We start from the raw sequence: 26,533 nt of genomic DNA, 5'->3' as shown, positions 1-26,533 counted from the left end.
TTCTCTCTCTCTCTCTCTCTCTCTCTCTCTCTCTCTCTCTCGCTTTCTTTATTTCTCTGTAGCTCTGTTATTTAAATCATTTTAATTATGTAATATAAAGTCCTCAATATGACTTATTTCTTTTAGTAATTTGTATTTAAATTTTGTAGAAGCTTAGAAGTTTTGTGTTAAACCATATTTTAGAAACCAGAAATATCATTTATGTCAACAAGTGAAATTTAGAAGAATTCTGTTAAGTTATTCCAGAGTCTAACAAACCACCTAATGTGAGAAATACTGAGTTAAATGTTCTCAAGGATATTTCTTCTGTTCTATGGAAGGATGCTATTCACCTCTCTCCGTCCATACATATCATATACAGCCACTAGAGGTCAGCAAGGCACTTAGACTAAATATATTTTTTCTATTTTTCTCCCATTCTTAGTGAAAATTTAGGACTGAAAAAAAAAAAAAAATTAGGAGGGACTGGCACTTGGTGTGAAGATTAGGACACCCCTTCCGTATAAAGGATCAGCTGTCCTAAGTCTTGCTTCCTGCTAACGTGTATCCTGGGAGATAACAGTTAACGGCACAAGCGGTTGGGGGCCCAAGCCACTCTTGTGGAAGATCTGAATTGTATTCCTAGCTTCCAGTCCAGCCAAATCCCAGCAACTGCTGGCATCTGAGGGCATCAACATAATGAATACATGTCCATGAGATCTCTCTTTGTCTCGACAGGCACTGGATTCAACATTTGTTTGTGAGCTTGGGGGAGAGCAACCATTATTTTAATGTGCTCATTTCCACGGAAAAAGATTTTTTTCCTTTGAAATTGACAGGAAAAATACCAATTGAGGGCCATCTGGTATCTGTACAGAATCAATTTCATATACTAATCAAGCTCAATTCATCCTGGATCATTAATACAGATGGGCTTAGTGCCCAAGAATTACAGCTTCAAGAATCAAATGAATAACGAACTTTTTCAGTATTGCAAGTGGACTCAATTTTCAGAAATATGCTAAGAGATATTCAAATAAAATGCTTTACTAGTGAGCATATGGTTTTATTTACTATTATTCTTTCATCCCTAAATAATTCTATTCAGTATTCATTTCAAAATTGGTATGAAGCCATGACAAAAGGCCTAAGCATTTGGCTGCACATTGTTGCACAATTTGTCAATATTTGGTAAAGCAGAGACAGAATTTATAAAGACCAGATGGTCTTGGTCTTCACATATGAAATTTTAAGTAATGGATATCATTTGTATATGAATTATAGGGTGAGAAATGAGAGTATAAACAAAACATATGAATACATCATTGTTTTGCCATTGATTAGTCAATGCTAAGTAATCTTCAATTGTCTTTATGTAAATATCCACCTAGAGGGTTTTAAGGCATCTACTACACAAGTATAACTAATATAATAGAATAGTGATCTACATTAAAGATGATCTGGGGTTAGGTGTTGTCGCACCAAGTTTTAGATCACCCCTTGGGAAACTTGCTTCCTCAAGACAGTGCCTGGTTGGAGTCCTGCCTGCTCTACTTCTGATCCAGCTTCCTCCCGATACGTCAGGAGAGGCAGCAGATGACAGGCCAGGTGATTGGTCCTGCCACCCATTTAGGAAACCTAGATGAAGCTCCAAACTCCTGGCTCTGATCTGGTCTATGCTGACCATTGTGGGGATTTGCAGTGTAAATAAGTGAATGGAAGTGCTCTTCTCTCTGTCTCTCTTGCTTTCTTTCTCCCGCTGATTCTGTCTTTCAAAATGAAAATAAACATTTTTAAAAATGAAGATTTTCTGATATCCCAGTTGTAAACCTTGTGAAGCTGAGACTCAGCATTTAATGACCGAGTTGCCCAGTTGCACAATCGCAGACCTGCACTTATCGGAATTGTACAGACCTAGTATAATTACTCCTCACACCATCATGCTTCCTCTCTACATGCCTCATCTCTACATCATGCTTCCTCTTCAGATGGAATATTCCTTTTAGCATATTATTAATGATAACATTATTAATATTAAATTTAACATAATATTAATAATATATAGGTATTGACAGCAGACTTTGTATAAGGACAAAGACATATACACACTGAAAAACTTGTATACCATTTGTTTGGAGCAGAGAAACCCATAGGTAGGACAGAAGAAAGGCCATCATGAAGGCAACAAGATAGTGTAGTCGAAATTAGATGCTCTGCTAGGCAGGCAGAACTCTTAGAAGCAAACCTGTAGATGACCTATTTAGAGATCATGACTGGGTTTTTCAGTGTTTTTTTTTAAATATTATTATTATTACTTAGTTATTTGTTCTTAAGTATTTATTTGACAAACAGAGGGGAGAAGGCAGAAAGAGAGATTCCTTCTCCTGGTGCACTCCACAAGTACACAATGACTCCCATCTTCCTCCAGTGAGGGCTATCATGGCAACCAGGAACTCAATTCAGGTGTGCTACATGGATGGCAGGGATCCAGCGATTTACAGCACCACTGCCTTCCCCCAGGATGTGCACTAACATAAAGCTGGGTTCAGGTGACAGATCCAAATTTCAAATCCAAGCACTTTGATGTGTGATATCTCAGGAGTGAGGCCAAATGCCTCCCTTGGGGCTAAGTCTAATATTTACAATGATCTAAAATTTCATTTGCAATCATGAATAAATTCTCATGTTTTAACCAGTTAGAATACTAGTAGCTATATTTATGTTTACCTGAAATCAAAAATTTCCTTCTGTCCACGATTGAGAACATCTGGTCAACTTGCACAACTCTTTGAATAATAAAAAAAATCAGCAGAAGTCATCCAAAGAGCATTCCCAGCATGCTTTCTGATATAAGAAAAGTAATCCAAGTCAACAAACTAGCCCTGACGTGAAGTCTTAGCAAAGGAATTTGAACTTTATTGAACACATTTAAAAACTTTAGTATGTTTCAGTAAGGCAACGCTATCACTTAAGTCATTGATAGCAACATGTTATATAGATACTGATGCATTTCCAAATCCAACAATCCAATAAATGCATATCAAATTTCATTCTGAATCTGAAGTATATTATTACAATGAAGGAGAGTCATAAATCAGTAAAGCAAATTAAATAGTAAGTCTAAATAAAGAGACAATATACTCCCCCTTCGAATAAATACAAAAAAAATCCATTGGGTATCTGCTCCCTCATTAATAAAATAATTATTGTAATTTGGGGGACTTCCACACAAAGGCATCTGAAGATCTTTATTCCTTCAGCTTGTGCCAATTTGACACAACATAAAAAATACACAAGAACATTCTTTGTAATGAAATAAGTGGCATGTTTAATATCACAGCATATCCTATTAATTATTGCCAAATAGGGTGAATTAATTCCAAAGTAAGACAGGATGTCAAGAATATGTGAAAATCTGGGTCTGGCGTCATAGCCTAATGGCTAAGGTCCTCGCCTTGAACGTGCCAGAATCCCATATGGGTGCCGGTTCTAATCCCAGCAGCTCTGCTTCCCATCCAGCTCCCTGCTTGTGGCCTGGGAAAGCAGTTGAGGAGGGCCCAACGCTTAAGACCCTGTGCTGGTGTGGGAGACCAGAAGAGGCTCTGGGCTACTGGCTTCAGATTGGGTCAGCTCCAGCTGTTGCAGCCACTTGGATTGGGAATCATCAGACAGAAAATCTCTCTGTCTCTGCTCCTCTCTGTATATCTGACTTTGCAATTTAAAAAAAAATCCTTAACAAAAAAAGAGAATATGTGAAAATCCCCACAGATTTCAAAATACAGATGTCAGAAACTAGAAGGTACTAACCACTACTTTTAACTAATTTTATTGCATGTGAGCAAAATAAATACGAAAGATGTGAACCATGTGAGATGTCAGTGCATCCGCTGACAAGCCGCCTCTATTCCAGACTGATGAAGCTAGGATATTACTCGAAATCATGACTTGGATTTACTTGAGCAGTCAGATCCATGATAAGGATAAGCCATACAAGAATGTCTGAAACATGTTCACAATGACATATTAGATGTCAAAGTGCCTGCACTCTTTTAACATAAAATTTGCCAAGTTTTGCGTATTCCTATAGTCATTAAATCATTACTACAATCAAGACATGGGATATATCAACAATTCCCAAAACTCATGGCCCTTGGAACCCCCTTCGTCATCCCATTCTTCGCTTATTCTTTCTTAACTTCAGACAGTGATCTCTTTTGTCAGGATAGACTAGTTTTCTGCTTTCATTTTTTAAAATGAAATCAGTCTTTGAGCCTTGATTCTACCTCTGATCATAATTATTCTGAGTTATGTTGATGTATTTTTGTTGAATCAGTAATTTCTTCCAAAATGCTTTATTTGTAATGAGTTATTCATTTGCTGCAAATTATACAGTAAAATAAATCAAACCCTAAAAGACAAATACCATGCATTCTCCCTTATATGTGAGAGTTAAAATTTAAAAAACAAGAAACAAAAAAGAGAGACAAGTGTGTATATTAGTATTACACATATACACTTTTGTAAATCTTTTGTATACTCTCATCAAATAGTTAAGCATGATGTACTATAATAGTTTTAATGATCTGTGATTATTTTATAACTACTGTAAATGGGTAAAACAACTATTTTTCTATCCAATTATTATGTACATCTATTGCCTGTATTCCTAATAAACTATTGGGGTTTTTTTGTTTTTGTTTTTGTTTTTGCTTTTGATTATTAAACTTCTTATTCGGTGAAGTATTAAGGCTTTTATTGTAGTATAAGTCCAAAATATGTTACCTCAAAGGTTATAAAAGAGAGAGAGAAAAGGGGAATGAGGAAGAACACAAAGGAGAAGAGATGTCATTATGTCCTTAGGATTGTATCTGTAAATCACACTGAATCTGCTGGATACTAATTAGATTTAAATGATTTCAAGAAGAAAAGATTTGTTCATTTGAAAGGTTGAGTTCCAGAGAGGGAGAGACATATTTCCTCTGTTGGTTCACTTTCCAAATGGCTGCAATGGCCAGGCCTATACAAAGTTGAACTCCGTTGAGTTCTACCATGTGGATGGCAGCAATCCAAACATGTGGGACACAGAGTATCCAGGACTTAAACTGGCACTCCAATACGGAAAACAATGGGCCACCATGCTATGATTTCAGGCCAGACTTTGTAATTTTAGATATTCAAGTAGATTAGCAAGTATAATGTATTTTCACTACAGTTTCAACTTACATTTCCTAATATTAAGATATCAATTACCTTGTCATGTGGTTTTTAGCCATCTATATGTCTTTTTCAGTGATAAATCTCTCAATATATTGGTTGGGTTTTTTTTGAGGGTTTCTTGTACTATTAGTAAGTCTTGAAAATATACATATATATTTGTATACATTTACTTATATCCATATAATTGTACAACCAATTCAAATTAATCTCACAACTTGCTTATTAAAGTGATTCATATATAGAACAAAATTATAACTCGCATCTTCACAGTCATTTAATGAGTTGCCCAAAGTGGTAATAACTGTATTTCCCTACATGACTCTATTTGACACAAAACAGCAAAACTCTGCCTTCTTGCTTTAGGTCTCCTATCAGAAATGTCTTATGTCTTCCAATTTTATTCTTTTACAAAGTTCCTTCTTCTATTCCAAAACTAGTGTTTTGAATTCCCTCATGCATTTTAGGACTGAATGGTAAATATCTTAGGAAAATTGCCAGCTGGGATTTTAATTGAAATTGATTTTAATTATAGATCAATCTCCAGAAGAATTTATATGCTAACTATACTGTTCCTTCAACTCCAATAACACTCTTCATCTCTCCATGTATTCTTTCATTTGGCTCAGCAATATTTTTCAGTTTTTATTACAAAATTATTGCATGTTAGAAGTATCCCTAGAAATTTCCCATTTATCATCCTATTTCAAATTATGCCATCTAAACCTTATTACCCAGTTATTTCTTCCTTGAATTTTAATATTTTATCCCGAAACTGTGATTTTAAAAAGACCTTTGTAATTTTCAGTACAAGTTAGCATTAAACTAGAAGCTCTAACCAGTAAGAGTATGCAAAAAATGCAGTGATTACAATGTGATCATTGTAACCGTATGAATGCCATGTCTTGACAATACACATATTGTGCAGTGATAATAACAGTTTCCAAAACCAATTATTAACAAAATATAAAGAGAAACATACTTTCACATGATGCCGAATAAATGATGAATGAGTTAGGCAATTCAAGATAAATGCAACAGCTATGCTTCAAATATGTTTCTTAACAATGATTAACAAATTAAAAAATGTACATTAATTAGATATTATTAAATCCTCATGTCTCAATCAAAATCAATTAGGAGAAAGACCACCTATGGGAGGTTCACTCTCAAAATCTGTCAATTACAATCCCACTAATACAAACTTGGAAAATAAGAAAGTACATAAAAGAAATTATAAAATCTAAGATTTTAAGTGGTAATAAAAACAGACATAAAAACGGCTTAAAAAACAAGAAGAAGAAAGAAAATTCAACACTGAGTAATCAAATATTTAGTTTGGGGAAAAGCCTGAGGTCATAGGCCTCCCTGTAATCAACCCAAAATAATAAGCATCCAAGCGTGACACATGCAGCGTTTTCCCAGTCTCTTATTGCATTGTTTCACAAAATGATAATCAACTCACATAAGAAGAAATCAGTTTCCAGTCCTCTTTGTTAGAAGGAAATACAAAGCACTCCTGGCATTTCAATCCTTGAGTGTAACTTTGTTAGACAAAATCTCGTTTGATAAGAGTCTTAATAAGGCACCTGAGAGTAAATACAAGGATGGAATATAGCTGTAGGTCTCCCTCAGACAAAATGAATATAAATAAGAGAAGAAGTCATTTTTAACATGACCATGTTATAAAACGTACAGAGAACTGCAAAATCGGAGTCACTAAAATCCAAATACTAGAAACAATGAAATGAAAGGTTAATTATCAAGCCTGATGGATTTACATTATGTATATTATATACATAGTATTCTTTTTTTTTTATTGGAAAGTCAGATATACAGAGAGGAAGAGAGACAGAGAGGAAGGTCTTCCATCCGATGATTCACTCCCCAAGTGAGCGCAATGGCCAATACTATGCCAATCCGAAGCCAGGAGCCTCTTCCTGGTCTCCCACGCGGGTGCAGGGTCCCAAAGCTTTGGGCTGTCCTTGACTGCTTTCCCAGGCCACAGGCAAGGAGCTGGATGGGAAGTGGAGCTGCCGGGATTAGAACCAGCGCCCATATGGGATCCCGGGGGTGCAAGGTGAGGACCTTAACCACTGCGCCAATGCGCCGGGCCCTATACATAGTATTCTATGTCCAATAAAATATACAAATATTACACACTAATAAAAAAGATCACTTTTAATGACTAAAAAGAAGAAACCCTTTAGTAAAGTCCAAAATATGAATGAAAATTTAAAATAGTTTAATCATGTCTTCTAACTCCTCTCTGTGGGAAAGAGCAACAGAAATCTTTTTTATCTCATATGACTCTGTAAAGGTAGTTTTTATGAAATATCACCCTCTTCTTTCCTAAGTAAGGCTTCATGTTCCACATTTACATTTTTCTGATTTTTATTTATTTATTTTCATCGTACTTGAATGGCAGGGAAGCAAAGAGAAACATAGAAAGTCAGACAAATCTCCCATCTGCCAGGTCACTCCTCAGATTCCTGCATCAGTTCAGACTGGAACAGATCAAACTCTGAAGATCTGAACTTCAACTAAATCCTATGGGTGGCAGGGTCCCAAGTACTTGGCCTGCAATGTACTACCTCCCAGAATGAAGGTGAGTATAAGGTTGGATCTAAACTGGAACTGGGGCTCCAAACCAGGAACTCTAATCTGGAACTCCATTCCTAAGTGACATCCTAAGCTTTGACAATTCTGCCTTGTCCATTTAATCTCAATACAAGAAATCATTTCTAATTGTTGAATCATTTTTTCTATTTTCTACTTCAATATCACTAATCATCAGTTTTAATTCCCATGCATGACTTTGTTTTATCAAGTCGTATCATACATACAGTCATATAATCTAATCAATATATTAGAAGGAAGATAATCAATATTTCTACATGCCCCTTTGCAAATAGAAGTGTAGCATCCATTTAGTAGATGTTAATCATTTATTAACATAAGTGAAACATTTTTATTGGCAAACTCAAGCTATTAAAAATCTATGCAAGATGGAATAATTCACTCTAATCATTTCCTTTGTTCATCTTGCCCTATACTTCCAAACCAAATTCTTCCTTTGCAAAGATTCATTCACATTTAAAATTTCACTAGATTACTTGCTAATCAGCTCAAGTAAGGAAATGGAAGGGAAGAATAGAACATATCTGTATGCATAAATCAGCTTGGGTTTCAGTAACAGAATGTCACAGCATAGATGGCTTAAACAAAATAAACTTACGTCCTCAGTCTTGAATCAGCAATTCAAAGATCAGGGTGCAGGCCAGGTTGGATTCTGAGCAGGGTTCTCTTCCCAGCCTGCAGAAAGCCATATGCACCTCACTGGCTTTGTGCCCCTACTAGGTTCCTTTCTTTACAGAAAGAACAAGCTCTCTGTCACATCTTTTTATGAATTACCCCATCCTGATCTCCCTCCTAATCATATAGGATGCCCACCTGGTCTGTAACCCCCTCATTTGGTAATAAATGTTAAAATAAAAAGAAAAATGTATTAAAATTATTACATGAAATATCCAGCATACAGTAAAATTCCTATTTCTAAAGCCTTCAAAAATTAAAAATAGTAAGCATTTATATTACCAAGAGACAGAGAGAAATATCTTCTATCTGCTGGTTCACTCCCCAAGTGGCCTCAATGGCCAGAGCTGAGGCAATCTGAAGTCAAAAGCCTGGAGCTTCTTCAAGGTCTCCCACTTTGGTTGCATGGTCCCAAGGCTTTGGGTCATCCTCGGCTGCTTTTCCAGGCCACAATCAGGGAATTCGATGGGCAGTGTGGCAGCCAGAACATGAACTGGCATCTATATGGGATCCTGGGCAATGCAAGGCAAGGATTTTAGCCAGAAACAGCATGCCAGGCGCAAGACTTGAGTTTTTCTTTGATTTTCTTTGGTCATTAATTCCAAATTTTACTAGTGGAAATCCTTATAATTTTACTAGTATTTTCTACTCAGGATAATTCCTCCTATTTCCTCTTGGGGGAAAAAAAAGATTGACACATTAGAAAAGCAAAGCTTTATGTTTAAATTGTTCCATGCTTATTCAGAAAGAAGATATGAAAGCATCTCAAGAACCTGTACAAGAAATTAAATACAAGTTTTACTTGGGTGAAAAAAAAAACACAAAATCTGAACTTCCATCTACTGGTTTACTTCTCAGATGGTTGTAACAACTGGAATTGGGTCAGACAGAAGTCAAAAACCAGGAGCTTCATCTGGTTTTTTTTTTTTTTTTTTTTAAAGATTTATTTTTATTATTTTTTCATTGGAAAGGCGGATGTACAGAGAGAGGAGAGAGAGAGAGGAAGATCTTCCGTCCGATGATTCACTCCCCAAGTGAGCGCAACGGGCCGATACTATGCCGATCCGAAGCCAGGAGCCTCTTCCGGGTCTCCCGCACGGGTGCAGGTTCCCAAAGCTTTGGGCCGTCCTCCACTGCTTTCCCAGGCCACAAGCAGGGAGCTGGAAGGGAAGCGGGGCTGCCGGGATTAGAACCGGCGCCCATATGGGATCCCGGGGTTGCAAGGCGAGGACTTAACCACTTGCGCCACCGCGCCGGGCCCCATCTGGTTTTCCCACATGGGTTTCAGGGTGCCAAGTACTTCAGCCATCCTTCAATGCTTTTCCTAAGCTATTAAGTGGAGTAGCCAGGACTTGAACTGGTACCCTGGAGGATACTTGCACCCCAGGTGGCAGCTTTATTTATTATGTTACAATGCTGACATAAAAGATATTTTCCTAAAACATTCTTAAATTCAAAGAAATCCCATATGTCTATGAAGTTGCATATCCCAATCTCTTTTAAATTCAGGGTATTTTTGCATGGCAGTTTTGCTAAACATGGTAGCAAGATATTAATTTCATATACTAAATTAGAACTCCCTAATTCTGTTGTATATTAGATGCCCTAAGAATATTTTTAAAATATTCATCTCTAATAACCACTCTCCTTACAAGCTTTGGGTACTATTTTGGTCTCTAGTGTCTGAATAAGATGAATTAAATCAATTAGAGCTATTAAATCAAGACTGTCAACAGATTTTGTGATTTCCTCAAAAACATCCAGGTGTAGAATCTAAGCACAAGATTTTTCTATTTAAATATTCAATTGTTTTACATGCAATGATAGTGCAATTGTTCGAGTGCAACTACATCCACATTAAATTGATATCCATAGCATAGTATCTGTTGATCTACTTAGCGCCCTAAATCTTGGTTTAAAATAATAGGTACAAAACTTTTAGCCTAAGGATAATCACTTGGCATAGTGTTTGAAACATGGCTTGGAATAACTATGACCCAGCTTCCTGCTAATGTGTACCATGGGAGACATCAAGCTATGGCCCAAGCACTTGGGTCCCTGCCAGTTATACAAGAGGCCAAGACTGAGCTCTTATTTTCACCTGACTCATCCCCAACCATTTCAAGGGATTAAACCAGCAGAAAGTAGACTAAGGAAAGCATATAAACTTGATCATTGTTAATTCTAGTCACAGTTGACGAGTAGACATGTAATGTTTATTGGAATAAAACAATACAGTCTCTGCTGTTCAATGTACAATCAATTATTTAGTGAATTTGTTTTTTTTTTCAATCTCCCAAAGCTAGAAATCAAAATAGCATGCATTCACATGCATGCAGCAAGGACAACAATATATATTTACTGACTACTCTGGCAATCAGTCATACCCCACTTCTGACATAGCATATCAAGACATTAGTTGTTTTACTATAACCTATATGTTATTAGAACTTCAAAGCATCTACTTAATTCATGTAAGCTGAAAAGATAGATTTCAAGAGAGAAGAGACAGAGAGACATTTTCCATCTGCTGATTCACTTTCCAACTGTCTACCACAGCAAGAGTTAAACAAATTTGAAGCCAGGAGCCAGGGGCCACCTCCAGTCTCCCACGAGGATACAGGGTTACAAAGACTTGCGCCATCCTCTGCTACTTTACCAGGCCATATCATGGAGGTGTGTCTGAAGCACAGCACCAGGCCCAAAACTGGTACCCTTGTGGGATGCCAGTGCCACAGATTGATGCTTAACCTGCTATTTCCCTGTAAAAAAGCCCTTCCTTTATATTTAAATTAGCCATACTTATTTTCTTTTATGAAACGTAAGTTTTTAGTCCTTTCAAGGTTTTTTCATTGGAAAGAAATAATAGCATATTCCATTTATATTTATTTACTTAAAAATCTAACACATATTTTAAATAAGACTTCCATTAAAATGTAGAAGTATTGTTGATTTTACTATTTAACAGACTTTCTTTAATTGTTCTCCTTCCGGATAATATAAAGGCTTCACAAAGGCAGCTAACTTTATTTCCAGTGTATTTGCAGCATTGTATATGACAATAGTAGCCATTAGACTTTCTTTCCGTACTTGCTTGCTTTTCTGCTGACTCTCTTGTCCATCCTATCACAACTGGTTCAACCTCGGAACAGATGAAGAGCTCTGCGAATGTGTCCTTGTTGAGTTACACATTTCCATCGATCCTGATGGAGATTAGCTCTCAACATTTACTGTTTATTACTAACATTTAAGATCATTGAGCACTAGAATCAGCTATAAGTAAATTGAACCAGAGGTAAATTTTGTCTTTCTGGCCTTTTCAGTTAATATTTTTGTTCACATGCTGTTTCTCAGTTCCATTCCCAATCATCTGTGTATCTCATCTCAGCACTTAAAGAACCCTCATCATGGCACCCCTTTGAGTTTTCTAAGTTTTGCTTACCTGCAGTAAAGTCAATGGAAGGATTATGATATATCACTTGATAATATGCGTGTAGCTGATCAATACTAGTTTGCAGACTGCTTTAACCTCTATTGTCTGAATAAGATGTACCGAAGTAATAGAGCCTTTAAATGAAGGTTGTCAGTAGGTTTTGTGAGTTCCTCAAAAGTCATACTTCAGTTTTTCATAGCCCTTAGAAAACAACTCAAATATCTATTTAAAAATTTAAAATTAAAAAGTGCCCAACTACACTTAATAAGGATTACATTAAATGTGGAAGAGTTTGATCTGACATATTAAGATCTGGAGGCATCTGCAAGTACCTCTAGGACTATGTTGAATAGCAGTGGTGATAGCGGGCACCCTTGTCTTGTTCCAGATCTCAGTGGGAAGGGTTCTAGCTTTTCTCCATTCAGTATGATACTGGCGTTGGGTTTTTCATAAATTGCTTTAATTATGTTGTGGATTTTCCCATCTATGCCTACTTTGGCTAGAGTTTTTAGCATGAAGAGGTGTTGGATTTTGTCGAAAGCTTTTTCTGCATCTATTGAAACTATTATGTGGTTCTTGTTTTGCAGTTTTTGGATATGGTTTATAACATTTATGGATTTCCGAATGTTGAACCATCCCTGCATTCCAGGGATGAATCCTACTTGATCCGGATGAATGATCTGTCTGATGATTTTTTGAATTCTATTGGCTAGGATTTTGTTGAGAATTTTAGCATCAATGTTCATCAGAGAGATAGGTCTGTAGTTTTCCTTCTCTGATGGTTCTCTGTCCGGTTTTGGGATTAAGGTGATGTTGGCTTCATAGAATGAGTTTGGGAGGGTTGCTTCCTCCTCTATTGTTTTGAAGAGCTTGTAGAGGATTGGGGTTAGTTCTGTTCGGAATGTTTTGTAGAATTCTGTAGTGAAGCCGTCTGGGCCTGGGCTTTTTTTCGTTGGGAGATCCTTGATGACTGTTTCAATCTCTACCTCGGTTATGGGTTTATTTAATTCTGCAGTTGCCTCCGGACTGAGTTTTGGTAAGTGGTGGGAGTCCAGGAACTTTTCTATTTCTTGGTGGTCCTCAAATTTGTGGGAGTACAGTTCTTTGTAGTAATTTCTAATTATTTTCTTAATGATTGCAGTGTCTGTTGTTATGTTGCCTTTTTCATCTTTAATGCTATTGATTCTCACTTTCTCTTGTTTTTTTTTGGTCAATCGGGCCAGTGGAGTGTCTATTTTGTTTATTTTCTCAAAAAACCAACTTTTTGATTTGTTGATTTTATGTATAGTTTTTTTGATTTCTATTTGGTTTATCTCCTCCCTTGTTTTGATGATTTCTTGTTTCCTATTGTGCGTGGGACTCTTCTGCTGCTGTTTTTCCAGATCCTGGAGGTGTGTGGTTAGTTCCTGTATTTGGCGTCTTTCTTGGGCCTTGACATGCGCTCCGATTGCAATGAATCTACCTCTTAGCACTGCTTTGGCGGTGTCCCACAAGTTTTGGAATGTTGTATCAGAGTTTTCGTTGGTTTCCATGAATTTTTTGATCTCATCTTTAATTTCTTCTCTGACCCATTGTTCGTTTAATAGCATATTGTTCAATTTCCAAGAGTGCCTATACTTCCTGGGGAGTTTTGAGTTGTTGATTTCCAGTTTCATCCCATGGTGGTCTGAGAGGGTACATGGTATGATACTAATGTTTTGGAAGTTGTTTAGATTCGCTTTATGTCCTATCATGTGATCGATTCTGGAGAAGGTGCCATGCACCGCTGAGAAGAATGTATAGTCTGTGGCCTTAGGATAAAAAGTTCTATATATGTCTACTAAGTCTAGTTGTTCTATTGTTTGTGTGAGCTCTGTTGTTTCTTTGTTGAGTTTTTGTTTCGTGGACCGGTCCATTGTTGTTAGAGGTGTGTTGAGATCGCCTACAAGAATTGTGCGGGTGTCTATGTCTTCCTTTAAGTCTGTAAGTAATTGCTTTACGTAACTAGGTGCATTAAGATTCGGTGCATAAACATTAATGATGGTGATTGCTTCTTGATGGATCATTCCTTTCACCAGTATAAAATGGCCTTCCCTGTCTCTTTTGATATTAGTTAGAATGAAATCTATTTCATCTGAAATTAGGATAGCTACCCCAGCTTTTTTTTCTCGTCTATTGGCGTGAAATATCTTTTTCCATCCCTTCACTTTCAGTTTCTTTGCATCCTTTCTGGTTAGATGCGTTTCTTGTAGGCAACAGATGGTTGGGTCTTGTTTGATGATCCATTCTATTAATCTCTGTCTTTTGATTGGTGAATTTAGACCATTTGTGTTGAGAGTTAAAATTGAGAGTTTGCAATTTTGCCCTGCCATGTGATTGTGTTGTGTGTGTGTTGTTGCCAATGTAGTTGTCTTGTTTGTGCAGCTTTTAGTTTGGAGACCTTCTTATTTGCCAGCTTTGTTTGTGATTTGCCTCCTTTTTGTCCGGGACTAGTGCATTTCTAAGGAGACTTTGCAGAGCTGGTTTTGTGTAGACATATTCTTCTAGTTTTTCTTTGCTATTGAAGTATCTGATTGAATCCCCAGCGCCTATAAAACTGTACTACACAATACAGTGTAAGCAACAATAAAAAAAAAAAAAAAATGAGCAGACTGGGACTGATATAATGGGCTTCAGTGATGACTTACATTTAGGCAGAGAAGAGGGCAGCAGCATTTCCAACTACTGTTAAATTAGATCAAAATGCTCACATGAAGAGAAAACAGCACTTCTCTTCTACAGCTTTTAAGAATGAACTATCTTTTCCTCAGGAGACCTGTACCAGACAGCTTTTCATGTTGCACTGAGACTTAAGCTGTGTTAGTAAAATGAACTGTGTGTAATGAAGACCCAAAATGACACGATTTCAAAAGTAGGCTTGCTTCCTCTCTTCGTTAAGCATTTAGATATGGCTACTTCCAGACTGGCATAATTTTTTAAATTTTATTTATTTTTATTGGAGAGTCAGATATACAGAGAGCAGGAGAGACAGAGAGGACGATCTTCCTTCCAATGATTCATTCCCCAAGCGGCCACAATGGCTGGGGCCGAGCCAATCAGAAGCCAGGAGCCTCCTCCGGGTCTCCCACGCGGGTGCAGGGTCCCCAAGCTTTGGGTTGTCCTCGACTGCTTTCCCAGGCCACAAGCAGGGAGCTGGATGAGAAGCAGGGCTGCCGGGATTAGAACCGGCACTTATATGGGATCCCAGGCGTTCAAGGCGAGGACCTTAACCACTAGGCTATCGCACTGGCCGTGGCATGATAATTCTAGTGTTAAACAAGATTGAGATTACCTCAGCATTTTTTTTTTTTTTTGAGAAACAAAAAAGATATATTTCCATCATCTGGTCTTCTCTGCAAATGCCCACAGGGCTGGAACTAAGCCTGGCTGAATGTAGTGGCTAGAACAATATTCAGGTGTGGCAAGAAGCTGATTACTTGCGCAATCACCACTGTCTACCATGGCCTGCATGATAAGGAAGCAGTTCAGCAGCCAGAGCTGGGATGGAAGCACAGACATTCAGATGTAGGATGCAGGATTTTTTTAATCGCTAGTTTACACACCTACTCCAACTTTAATGTTCTAACCCATGGTCTTTAGGCTATAGTTTGAATTCTTGTGATCTAAGAAAACTCTCCAGTTTGTGTATCAGGAAGAAGGAAGTGAAAAGGAAACATCATGAGCCTTGCTTTGGGATATGATCTAGAATTGGCATAGTCAGCTCTGTTCATGCAACAAAGGCCATGACATAATCATATGGAGACTTCTAAGAAGAAGTGCTAAAGAAACTATCTTTATTCTAATCTTTTTTTTCTGTGTCAAACTAGAAATTCCCAAGAACACAAATACGTTTTCTCTTGTTTGTGAAAGCTAATATAAGCAAAGAGTGTAAGGCTGTGTCTATTCCATATCATTGAGTATTTTAACTTTAAACAGTGATTCAGTGCATCACACCATGGAAATGGCACTACACTCTTTCCAAGAGTTCTGATCATTGGCATGAATCCCTCACTCTGTGATAATACCTGCTTTCAAGAAAAAAACATCATGCATTTGCATAAAATGTCTGCATTTAAAATGAACATGATAGTTGTTCAAAATTTTAAAATAAAAAGATAACAAGTAAGCAAACAAAAATAATAAATAAGTATAATTAGCCAGAAAGAAAATCCGGAGTTCCAGTAAGGTGTAATTAGAGAAAAGATAACTGCATGAGAACTATTAGTCTGGGCCAGTATGCCCTCTAAGTCATTCAAATATCATACATAATGTACTTCTTTCTTTCCCCCTCTAAAAAATATTTTTACTCTCTTGCTGAGAGAAACAAGCCCCAGGCCCAATACATTAGTGCATTCAGCAAGAAGTTCAGGATTTCTTAGTAATTCAGTCTTCTAAAAATGTAGCTCATTATGAATAAGTAACTTATAAATTAAGGTTATTTGCTGTTAAGACAAAGAGTTCACATTTGGGAAATTTCCATAGCCATTATTGCATCCCGCTAGATAGCAAATATGTTTTTCCCGGTAAGTAGAAACAATTCCTTATTAGTCATTAACTGCTGGTTCTGTTCTGTGTAAAGAACTTATTGTGTATTATTCTTCAATTATATTTGATTTGCACTGTAAAAACATGATATTCTCAGGGGATTTTTCAGGCCACTTCTTTCTGATGCAAATTGTAAAAGCAAATACTGTTTCAAGTTAGGAAAACAATCCCCTACAAAATGTGATAGAGCTGAGGTTTGTTTACAGTTACTTCATATCTATGAATGCCGACCACAAAGCTACAACTTCAGCCCCAAGCTAGATGGACATTCCTCCGTATTGAACTCATTCCCATCTATCTCAAGTCAACTCTTTTGAGAAAGTACAGCATGATATTACAGCTTACCCTAGCCCACACCACAGACAGACCAACAGTCTCTCATGTGCAAGTAGTTTATTTGCGAATCCATTTTCACAGTACAGGTGTGAAGGACTGGATATTGAAAAGGGAAGGAAGGAATATAGTTTTAATTGGGCTACAATGGCAGGTGGCTAGTTTTACTTTGTGAAGAGGCTTATGAAACAAATCTCAAGGAATTTCAGTCAGAAACATGTGGAGCTGTTCACTAATTCATGGTAATCCCAGATTCTCCGAGTGACAGGATGAAGGAGTTTCTAAAAGAGTCTCATGCAAAGTCAAACAATTCCTAAGACAAGAAAAGTTAAATATATAAAACATGCTTGGAGATAGAGTTGTGTGATTGTTGATTTTGTGCGCAAATTGGAATGGGCCAATGGGTACCAAATAGGTAGGTAAACTTACATATTGATGATTGTGTGTTCCTGTAAAAGGCTATTATTTGAATTAGTAGACTAAGTAAAGATCATCCTCCCAATTTGAGTAGGCATCACCTAATCCTTTTAGCACCTGAATAGAGTAAATAGAGGGAAGGTGAACTGGTGTCAGTTTGAACCATAACATTAATCTTCTCATGCAGTTGGACAAGAAGCTTTCAGTTCACAAGCCTTTAGCCTCAGACTGAATTACAAAGATGTTCCTAGCTTTCCAGTTTGTATATGGTGGATTTTGGAATTTCTTTTTTCTTCATAATCACATGAGTTCATTACTGTTGTAGATTTGTATATATAGTTAGATATATATATATATACCCACAGAGAAATAAATCTTGCTGGGTTTATTTCTCTAGAGAATCTCAGCTAATACAGTCCATTTTTTTCACTGGCACATAATGCTTTTGTATGTTTATGGAGTACAGTACAGTACTTTAACACCTATATACCATATTACTGAGCAAACTTGCAAAATAACCTCTCTTCCTTACCTTTTCTTTGAATTTGGAGCCTAATAGGCACTCTCTTCCATTGCCTTCACCTTTTTAATATTAATGATATGCCTTATTTAACTCAACCCATGCAAAATATGACTGCAACATATATCTAAAAAAAAAATTCAATACAAAATCTATCAGTGTGATGCTTTACCTTGTTTGTACTAAGTCTTTGCAACTGGGGTGTACCTTACACTTACAACATACTAGCTATACTTTTTTAAAATGTAAATTTACTCATTTTTACACATTTGTTACATAGCTGCAGGGAGTGCAGACCCTTGCAGGTTTCTGATGAGGTCGGAAGAGATGCAGGCACAAGGTGATGGAGGGAAAAGACTCTGTGCCCTCTCCTCTGATTGTAGTATGCAGCGAGGGAGATATTGCACTGCTCCTTGCGGCCAGATCACTTCACCACCAGGTGACAATAGATGATTCCCTAATTTCATCCCAGGGACCCTGATGGGGAGAAGAATGTCCTGAGAGTGTTACTTGAGTACTTGAGTAGTCTGGATTTTTCAGAGTGAGTGTTGGCTTCATTGTGCCAGGTGTGAAATAAGGCTCCCCATGCTTGCTAACTGTCTGTGTCTATTTGGCTATGTCTATAGTATTAGATGCTTGGTGGAGAATTTGGCCTGTAGTGTTGTTCAACCTGCTTCTCTTTCCATCTTTTGGTGAGGCACTCAAGGTCCTCTGTGAATCAGGAAGGCCAGCTGTTTGTTTTCTATCTGCATATAGTATGTAGTCCCTCTTTACATGTTAGCAACATTAGTGACCCAGTCCCACAACATGTATTCCAAGATCAGGCCAGATGTCTATGTGTGCTCCTAAAGTTGGTGATTGGATGGAGTGGACCCACAGAGCCAACTCCTAAGAGCCCCTGCTGAACTGATCCCGAGGTCAGGCTCTCACATGTGCCAGCTGGCATAGAAGATGCTTGAAAAAGACTAGCAGCTGCTGACATATCTCCTGTAATGGTTACTGCCATGCAGCTGTGAATTATAACTGCCTCTATTTTAGATAACAAAACTGTTGTGTTAACTTATATTTTCAATCAGTTTAGTTTACAGGCCACAGGCAGGTAGCTTCTCTTTTTTATTAAATTAATGTTCCCTTTTCTCTTTATTTGCAGGTTCACTAGCTCCAATCTGAGTTCATCTATCATCTGAAGAGTTTGCTGAAAATAGCCTAAAAAGTAACAATACAACATTCTGAATGTTTAATTTGCAAATGCGAAATAAGTTAAGTTAGACTCATTGCTTCCCTTTAAAATTTGGATAATAACAGTTTTACCAACAATTCTGCCTCAAATAAACATGACCAATTCTGCAGGACACTGTATGGTTTGCAGAAGCTAGCATGCCTGGACAAATGAAATGATTCAGTGCCTGAACGAGGAGGAATATTTAACACATGAGATCCAGAGGGAATATAATCATGGAAGTCAGAGTAAAGTTAAGAGACATGTTGAAACCCAAGTAGAAGGTACCTCAAGGAGAAAGATGTGTCAAACAGGTTGGAAAGTTAGTTCTGGAAACTGACACCTGGTTTTAGTAATGAGATGACAATGACAGAAAATGGGAAATACTTCTTATAAGGAAATCCCTGGGATTATTGCTTTTCAGAGAATGTGCATTGATCCCATAAAATTTTCCAAACAGCCTCCTTTGGATCATAAAAAGAGTCCTTGTTTTCCAGTAAGATAGGGAGGCTTGAAAACAACAGTACTAGAAATAGTATTAGTCAATCTTCAAATCTATTCAGCAATATTTACTCAAATTGCAACTTCAAAAGACTAATTCTTTTAAAATAAAACCACTGCTTACAAAAAATTTTTTCTAAAACAAGTATTTGGCAATAATTGGAAAGAACATCAAATTATAAAATTATAAAATTATGCATAAAATTTAGATGATTCTCATAGGAAAACATCTCACACTTGGAAAAGAAAAATTGTGTGGATAACTAATATTAAGATCTTAATGAAGAAGTTTGATCAGTAATCATGATCCAAAATTCTGACTTTTAATATCCCTCTACGTTGTGCAAGTTGGGCCATTGTTGTGCTGTAGTGGGTTAAGTTCTCTCCTGAGAGACATTATTATCACACTCTATGAGGGCCATTTGAAGTCCTGGTTGATTCATTCTTGACCCAACTCTCTGTAAACGGACTTCAGAGGACAACAGAAGATGACCACGTTCTTGGGATCCTGCCACCTCACTCCTGGCATTAGCCCAGCCTAGCCCAGCCCTTGCCATCATGACCATTTGAGAAGTAAACCAGCAGGTGGAATATTTCTCTCTCTCCTCTCTCTAATTATGCCTTTCTATGTAATACATGAATTTTTTTAAAGAAAAAAAATCATGATAGTCACATTCATTTCTCTCATTTTAACTTTAATTAAAAGTAACTTTCCTCACAATATGTGCAAAGAAAAAATAATATGTTTTGGGATGTCAAACTAAGTAACTCTTCACATTACATACATACGTAACTATATATTGAGTATGTGATTCACTATTGACATTATGCATGTATGTTATTACATACTACATTTGTAGAATTTAATGACAACAAAAAGTTCTTAAACCCATTAGATTCATGATGATTGGTATAATTAGCTTTATTTAACACCACAGAAAGACTTGTTCACAAGCTATTTTACCCTCTTCTTCCTTTCCAGATGATTAGCTGGGGTCATTTTAAAGCATAAGATATACTTCGATATTTACATGTAGGTTACTACTTTCTCTGAAATCTCAGAGAGAAGCATGCTTCAGTTTCTCTGTGGAAAGCACCGTCTGGGTGTCTCTTGTAAGAACAAATCCTGGTAGTTCTATTATTTCCTGCCTTTTCTATGTCATCAGCACTGAGCTTCTTTATGCATTTTCTGCCCAAAGATCAGCTTCAGAATTTGTACTTTGGAAAGCAAATGAAAAAACCTTAGTATATAATAATAAAAATAGAAAAGATACAGTGCCAGTTGTTAAGCAGTAGAAGATAGTAATTTCTTTTTTTTTTTTAAATTGGAAAGTCAGATAAACAGAGAAGAGACAGAGAGGAAAATCTTCTGTCCATTGGTTCACTCCCCAAGGGGCTGCAATGGCCACAGCTGTGCCAATCCAAAGACAAGAGCTCAGTGTCTGTGTCCTTAGAAATGATGACTGGAAAAAAAAAATCGCAAGATTATGGTCACATATATTCATTATCTAAAGCTAGCCTACCTTTGCCTTCTCATCCTGAGCTTGCGCACTAGGGTTTAAGAACTCCCAAGCCAGCTCAGGTCGACTTCCCTGTAAGGTTTTCTGATTGTCTAGAATTATGTTAGAACGTGTTCTTTTCTTTTATATTACATAGAATTCTGTTGTGAAATATATGGCAGCTTATTACGATTTTTGTCTCAACTCAGCTGTTAACTCTTTTATGAGAGGAAACTGGATCTTACTCCCAGAACCTAAAATGGAGCCAAACTCATTGAAACGTTCAGTTGACATTTTTTATCAATAAAGTAATAAATGAGGAAATGCTTATCACAGCATTGCTTGCGATCTAGAAGCTAAATCATAAATGCTTAGTTAAGTTCACACAGGCTATTTTTCTAATATTTTGTGGAAAACTCATAATGAAAAGATCAGATTCACTGATATGTGCACAATTCCCAAAATGAACTTTGTAATAATTTGTATAACTGCAATTGTGAATATAGCAAACGCAGATTAATCAGTGGCAGGCTCTTCTTTCTTGTATTCAGATCATCTGAACCTAACTTAAATTGCAAGCTACCTAACTTAAATTTGTGAACTAAGGAAGTTAGTGTTTCAATAAGAGAAAAACAATCAAATTTTATTCTCACATTGAAAAAAGAACCACAAAATGTTAATTTTCTGAGTATTATCTTCAAAATTCAGTTAAATTGTGGGTCTGACATTGTCTTGTTTGGGAACTAGCATAAGAGAGCTTAATACCCTATAATTTGAACCTGTTTTTTAGCTGAAATATTTGCTAAAAATAATTTCACTTGACTACAATATCTGAATTGTCAGCCTTTTTCTATCAACAACAAGAACAAAAAAACCTGAGTAAAAATTCAGGCTGACAGTTCCAGAATTATCCACAAGAGGGCGAATATGTATCACTTGCATAGTGGAGGGAAAACGGCTAATACACCTGATTCACTGGAGAAAAAAAAATGGAGGTAAGTAACAACATTAAGTCCTTATTAGAAAAAAAAAAAAAAAACTATATCAGCATGGTTCTTTCAGAATAAAGTATGTTTATAATTCTTTCTATTCCTATTTTCAGTGCCACAGGAAATACAGCTAAAAGAATTAGGTGTAACAAGTCCGGTAAATGTCCAATTACAGATGAGCAAAGTTCTTAAAGCCCTGCTAGCCCCGTTATACTTACTCTTTCTCTGACAACCTTAGAATCTAAAGCTAGTCTTATGAAATGCATTTTTGAACAATATTAGCATAAGCATATGCCTCACCTATAGGAGATCATTGACTTTAGGAATTCAGGAATAGTATCAAGAAATTGCAGGCAGGAATTCAGCTATAAGACAGATGAAGACTCTGCACCATATAGTGAGGCATCTGGGTTCTAGTTGTTCACTTTCTATCACAAGTCATAGTTTTTGAAACAAGATGGTTGAATAGAGTAAGAACATGTTTAAACAGACAGAGAATCATTAGCAAATGTGAAGCAGAAAGGGCAGTTTCCAGGAAATAGGAGAGGACAGGCCACTGGCTGAGAGACACCTGGAGACCCATGGAAACCGGAGAGCAGTGGAAACAACAGAGCGTTATTGCAGTGACCAGAAACCCCAGCAGTGGTTGGAGATTGGAGCTCCACCAGCGGCCAGGTAGGAGGTAGAGTTCACTGGGAGCTCAGGAGGTGAACCCAGGCATAGAACTGCTGGTCCTGCTAATTTGCTTCATTCAACTACAAAAAAAAGTAGTGACAGAGCCCAAGCAGCAGGTACAGGAACAGAATGGATTTCATGGGTCAGATACCCACCATTGCCACATTGTTATGCCCAGATTTGGCGATCCGCAGAAAATTGTCAGGAGTCTGAAGTTGATGCAAGCGCATAAGGACAGTTTATTCAAACTAACCGAGCTGCCCAGCCGAGCAGGACGGGGGAGCAGCAGCAGCCAGCATTTTCAATACTAAAACTGTGAGACTGAAGGAACAACAGTGAGTTCCACAGGCACCGATCTGGGGTGGAACTCACTTCTGGCACAACACATTGCACTGGTCACATAGGGAAAATAGTACTGCTTGGCATCCCATGGGTTTCACCCAAAAAAGTCCAGGCCGACTTCAGACCTAATGGCCAGACAGTTCTGATAAAACCAGCACCACTGACAATCCAGTGATCTAGGGCAGCTGGCATCTTCCTAATCCCGGGCACTACTCCAACAGGAGGTGGGAGAAAGGCTGTGCGGGCAATGGTGCAGCCACAGCACAGGATCACAGGGAGTGGAAAGTGGTGATGCAGGAGCTGGGGCTATAGAGTCCATGGTGGAAGCCTAGCACAAAAGCCCAGAACAGAAATTCGTTGGAGGAAGTGACACACGTGATTGCAAATGAAGAACCAGGTACCGAACACAATCAGTAAAAATGACCTATAGATCAGTGGAAGATACAGCTTAGAAATCTGCCCTAATGACAGGAATCTGCTAACCAGAATAGCAATGACCATTAGCAAAATTAGAGACAGAGGCACAATGAATATTACTGATGCCTTTCCTGCAAAGGAGCAAAAGCCTTTGCGACCTCAGAGTTAATGGAGGAAGACATCAAGGAAACAGGCGATAATTTTTTTAAAAAGGTTATAAAGCTTCTTAATAATAATGAGAAACACATATAGGAGTTCAAGCAATTTAAGGAATATGTTACACAGCCAATAGCAACAGTGAAAAAATCAAGCAGAATTGTAAGAAATGAAGGACACAATGAACCAAATTAGAAATTCAGTGAAGAATATCAGTAATAGAACGAGCAAGGCAAAAGAAAGAATCTCAGAATTGGAAGACATTTCCTTCGATATTGGGGAAAAATCAAAAAGTTGGAAGAGGAGCCCAATGCAGTAGCCTAGTGGTTAAAGCCCCTGAGTTGCATATCTCAAAATCCCAGAAGAGCACCAGTCCGTGTCCCAGTAACCCTGCTTCCCATCCAGCCTTCTATGTGGCTTGGGAAAGCAATTGAGGACTGCCAGAAGCCTTGGGACCCTGCGCCGATGTGGGAGATCCAGAAGAAGCTCTAAGCCCCTAGATTGGGATCAGTTCAGCTCTGGCTGTTGCAGCCACTTGAGGGGTGAATCAGCAGACAGAAGATTTCCTCTCTGTCTCCACTCCTCTCTGTATATCTGACTTTCCAATAAAAATAAATAAATCTTAAAAAAAAAAGAAAAGCTGAAAGAGGAACTAAGTCAAGCTAAAAAAAAAAAAGTATTGAAGAATTAAGGGAAACTATTACAAAGGCCAAATATAAGTGTCATGAGAGTTTCAGAAAGCACAAAAAGAGAAGCTGGATTTAGAAATGTATTCAATGAAATAATAAAGACTTCCCTAATCTGGAGAAAGAATTAGAAAGCAAAATACAGGAAGGACATGGAACTCCCAATAGGGTTGATCAAAAACAATCTTGACCGTGGCACATGATAATCAAGCTCTCTTCAGTTGAACACAGGGGAAAGATCCTTAAATATGCACATGAAAAAAGTCAATTAACATATAAAGGAACCCCAATCACATTCACTGCTAACCTCTCAGAGGAAACTCTAAAGGCCAGAAGAGAATGGAGTGACATATTACAGATTCTAAACGAAAAAACTGTCAGTCCAGAAAAACTTACTCAGTAAAGCTTTCCTTTGTCTGAAAATGAAATAAAAATTTTCCACAGCAAATAAAGCTCTAAGAATTTGTCTCTTCCAATCCTGCCCTAAAAGTGGTACTGAAAGATGTTCTCTTGACAGAATAAAAGGAATAGCACCTACCAAAACCAAAGGCAAATGTAGAGAACATTTCAATAAAACAACAAAAGAAGGCTAAAGCAAACAATGAACAAGTCGTTGTTACAGTGACATGACCAAATTAAAATCTATGTTGATAGATATTCACTTTGACGTGAAAAGAATATTAAAAGCAATGAAGGACACTGCATAATGATCAAAGGATCCATTCAGCAAGAAAGGATCACCCACTAGCTTCTTACGATATTTTCTTTCTCATCCCTATTTTTACTTGTTTTTTCTCTCCTGCTTCAATTTGCTAGTCTGGCTAAAAGTTTGTTTTGCTCATCTTTTGGCTCTTTTATGTTGCAATTTGTAATTTCTTTAATTTCAATTCCATTTATTTTTGCTATGATTTTCTAAATTTTTTTTTTAATTGGAAAGGCAGATTTACAAAAAGAAGGAGAGACAGAAAGATCCTCCATCAGCTGATTCACTCCCAAAGTGACAGTGACAGCTAGAGCTGAGCTGATTCAGAGCCGGGATCCAGACGCTTCTTTCAGTTTTCCCAGGAAGGTGCAGGGTCCCAAGGCTTTGGGTTCCTTTATTGCTTTCCCAGGCCACAAGCAGGGAGCTGGATGGGAACTGGAGCAGCTGGCATAGGAATGCCCATATGAGACCCCAGTGTATGCAAGGCGAGGATTTATCCACTAGCCTATTGCACTGGTCCACTTTGATGTGATTTTTATCATTTCTTGTTTTCTGTTCATTTTTCTTTTTTAATAAGTCCTTGAATGCATTATTAGATCATTTATTTTAGATATTTTGAATTTTTGTCAGTACCTGATGTTACAAATGTCCCTCTCAATACTGTTTTTGCTACATTTCATGGGTTTTGATATTTTTAATTTCATTTCTTCAAAATATTTTTTTTTCTCCATAGGCCATACATTAGCATTGTTTGCTTCAATAAAGTTTTTGATTTTCTTTTTCATTTCTTCAGTGGCACATTGGTCATTCACTAGAATGTTATTTAACTTCATGTTGTAAATTTTTTATTTTCCTTCTGTTGTTAATTTTATTTTATGGTTTTTCATTTGCAGAGATGTTTAGTAATTGTGTAATAGAGACTATCATATCCAGATGTGAAGATATAATGCAGTATGCATCTCTACTCCCAATTCAAAGAAGGACTCCCATCTTAATATATTTTGACAATAGGATGCTGGATTCTCTGCCATTGTCCATGCCTGCAATGATAGACTCCTGTCTGTATATGAGCAACTATACCATTCTTATAGGGAAAATCAGTGTCGGCTAAGAGAGCTGAGGAGGGAGACAGGGCAATCCCAGGGTCTATAGAACTATATCATAAAATAATAAAATTAATTAGTTAATTTAAAAAAAAGGCTGAGTTTTCATCCATGAAAGTAAATGTATCACTAGCACTGACAATGACTTCTGAGTTCTCCGCTTCTCCAGTTACCACGACTGTATTCACCCTGAACTCCCTGATCATCACTCTCAGTTGTGTTGGCTGTGTAAAATGCAAACTATAGTGAAACAGAAACCACTACCAACATAGCACCTAGGCCAAGCTAACTGTGGTTGGGAAAACTCAGCAGCCCTGCTGTTTGATCTTATTTAAATTCACAGTGCCCACCCCTGAGTGCACATAAATGCTTATTTAGATATTGAGTATGATTCAATTCTATTTTCCTCTTCCAAGGTTACTATTTCAAAATCTCTCTCTCAGCAGATCTTCAATCTCTTTCACTCTAA

This window comes from Ochotona curzoniae, unplaced genomic scaffold, assembly GCF_017591425.1.
Source record: "Ochotona curzoniae isolate NIBS_2020 unplaced genomic scaffold, NIBS_Ocur_1.0 contig_1071, whole genome shotgun sequence".
Taxonomy (NCBI): domain Eukaryota; kingdom Metazoa; phylum Chordata; class Mammalia; order Lagomorpha; family Ochotonidae; genus Ochotona; species Ochotona curzoniae.
Note: the sequence above shows the minus strand (reverse complement) of the source record.